This window comes from Euprymna scolopes, chromosome 13 (assembly GCF_053919585.1).
Source record: "Euprymna scolopes isolate OS-2025 chromosome 13, ASM5391958v1, whole genome shotgun sequence".
In the NCBI taxonomy this organism is placed as follows: Eukaryota; Metazoa; Mollusca; class Cephalopoda; order Sepiida; family Sepiolidae; genus Euprymna; species Euprymna scolopes.
Window position 1 is genome coordinate 36,705,961 of NC_136494.1, and position 3,227 is coordinate 36,709,187.

At 27.2% G+C, this 3,227-nt stretch overlaps 1 pseudogene; it reads left to right on the forward strand.

Moving 5' to 3' along the window:
* LOC145292496 (U2 spliceosomal RNA) lies at positions 1-137 on the forward strand (annotated as a pseudogene).
* The last annotated feature ends 3,090 nt before the right edge of the window (positions 138-3,227 follow it).

A 3,227-nucleotide genomic window follows, 5' to 3' on the forward strand; every position in this document is an offset into this window, starting at 1 on the left:
ACCCTTTTCTTGGCCTTTTGGCCAAGATCAAAGTGTAGTATCTATTCTTACTACATGCTGTACTTATGTTGTAACTTTGTGATATAAAGTGGGGGATCACTTTTCTGTATTAATTTAATGTAAAATGATCACCCTCTTTACAACCAGTCAGTCTCAAAGACATTCAAGTCATTCTCCAGATCATTCAAGTTGTTTTTGAAGGATTCCAGTTATTTTTTAAGCATTCAAGTCATTCTTAAGGTCATTCAATTCATCCTTAAGTTCATTAAAGTCAGTGATGAAAGCAAGTTTGATTTATTTGGAAATGATGGAAAAAACAATGTAAAGAGACGTATTGCTGAACGACTAAGTGCAAAGTGCACTAAGAAAACTATCAAGTTTGGGGGCGGAAGTGTTATGGTATTTGGAATGTTTTCTAGCCAAGATAGCCTCTTGTCCGGTTACAAACTCGTGTAAACGCACAGATCTATAAAAACATTGTTCAAGATCATGTTGTGCCCATTATTCATGTGTCGATAGATCTAGCTTCATGCAAGATAATGCTCATGTCACAAGGCAAAGGTGGTAATGAGGTACCTTAGCGAGCAAGATTTCGTAATTATGGATTGGCCACCGCAAAGTCCTGACTTAGAAATAGAAAATCCAATAGAAAATCTTAGGATGATCTTAGGAGTGAAAGTTATGGAAAGAAATCCCAGTCACACGGAGGATTTGTGGGTGAAGCTTAAAGAAAGTGGTCTAAAATTAGTATGGAGGATTGTCAAGAACCGATTCGTTCTTTTAGTCGAGGATGTGCAGCTGTCATTGAGAACAAGGGCTCATTTACTAAATATTGATTGTACATATATTTTTATTGTTTTTTTAGTTGTTCACGTTGTTTTTCTCAATTTTGTCTCTTACTTTTGGACGTTAGTATGTTATTATGAATGATAACGACTGCCAGTTATCAAAATGTTAGCTTTTCCCAATTGTTATTTCTAACAAATAAAAGGTTTTAAAATTTTGTCCCTTAGTTTTGGACGCTACTGTATATATATGTATATATATATATGTATATATATATATGTATATATATATACTTGTTTATTGTTATATAAACATGCTCACATCCCGCTGCTACAAATAGCCACTTGTTTCAATCAAACAACAGATATCATCAGGCAGCGACTTGACTATTCAAAAGTTCAATGAATAATGGATTTTTATTTTAGGTAGGAACTCTTTAGAAGTTGGAGTTTAAAAACTTAAAACACAGGACTTTAATTAAATAAAAAAGTAAAAAGGGAGAGGCAATTTAAATAAAGTTAAAAGATTACAATGGGGAGAGAGTGATTGAGAAGAGAAAAAAGGAATAGAGACAGAAATAGAGAAAGAAAATAGAGAGAAAACAAAATAGAGAGAAAAAGAAGAGAGAATATATATATATATATATATATATATATATATATGATATGGAGAAGAAAAGAAAAAAGATATAAATGGTTATAATAAAGAGAATAAGAACTAGAAGGAAAAGGAAAGAATAATGAGATCTAGTTAAATAGAGAAAGAGAGAAAGTAAGAATTTGACAGTATATAGAAAAAGAAAAAGAAAAAGATCTGCGTGTCAACCAATTTATGAACAATTATACAATTCAGTAATGAAACATATTATTACAAATACAAACAGAAGATACAGTCCAAGCGTCAGAAATGAACGTGTCAAAAAAGGCAGTGAATGTATTCAGCTAGCATATTTATCCTCTTACATACGTCCACGAGTAAAATCAACGCAATTCAAACATACGTCTACCATTAATTAGGCCCTTTATGCTAAATGATATAAGTTTAAAGTTTTCGCGTTTTTATTAGATAAATATATGAATAAAAGAAGAAAATAATGATAAAACAATATTAAAATTATTATTAATAACAATAAACATAATAGTAATGATAATTATAATAATAATAATAATAATAATAATAATAATAATAATAATAATAATAATAATAATAAAACAGAATAAAGTTTATATTTATTATCTTTTTAATATAACATATTTAGCCATAAGAGGGGATTAAATAAATTAAATAGGTCCAATAATTATAAATAAAAAACTACTAATATTTATGTATATAAAAAGAATACAATACAAATATATATATATACACACACACATATATATATATATCCAAATATACACACACATACACACACATATATATATATACATATATATATATACATATATATATATATACATATACATGCACATAAGTAAAGGTGTAACTATACTATTAAGTTGGAAGTTTAAGCTATTTAAGTATAGATATAAAGTGATATTAAATCACAAAATAATACATTCAAGACCAGATTACTAATAACACAGATACAAGTACACTTACCTATAAATATATAAATATATTCAGGCAAAAGAAGTAATTAAATCAACGAAATACTCAAAAATAGCGACGCACAGGTAGATAGTACCCAAATTAAAAATAATAAGATACATATGTATATACTCACAGAGAACCAACCGACATACAAATAAGCATATATATATATATATATATATATATATATATATATATATATATATATATATATATATAATCTTATGTATACACATACATACAAAAAATACACAAATATATGCACACAATCATATACTAATAAACAACAACGCACACACACATATATATACTCACACATAAATATGTATAATTTACATAAATTATATATATAGAAATACATAAGAATACAAATAATTTGGCAAGAGTACAGATAGATGCATACACACATAGAAACATACAAATGGATTGAATAAACATGGGAGGGTATACCAAATAATATAGAAATATATAGATCTAAGTACACACGGTCATAAAATAAATACATAGACACATACATATACACATAGACACACAGGTATATAAGGTAGGAGAAGTAAAGAATGAAATCAGGAGAGGAGAAAGTATATTAATAGTATTTTAATAAATTATAGAAATCAGTGACAATTTTTAATTTATTTAAATTTTATATCTAAACTAAATTACTTAAAAGATGGGTTTTATAATGTTTGCAATTAATTGAATTTTCGTGCTTCTTATTTAATAATCTATCTCTTTCTCTAAAAGTAAGTATAAATAATTTCTCATAAAGACATAGGTAGCAAGGCGAGTTTAAAGATGAACAGGTTTTCGCTTTCTTTAAAATTTTCCAATTTACTATTGGGGAGTAATCT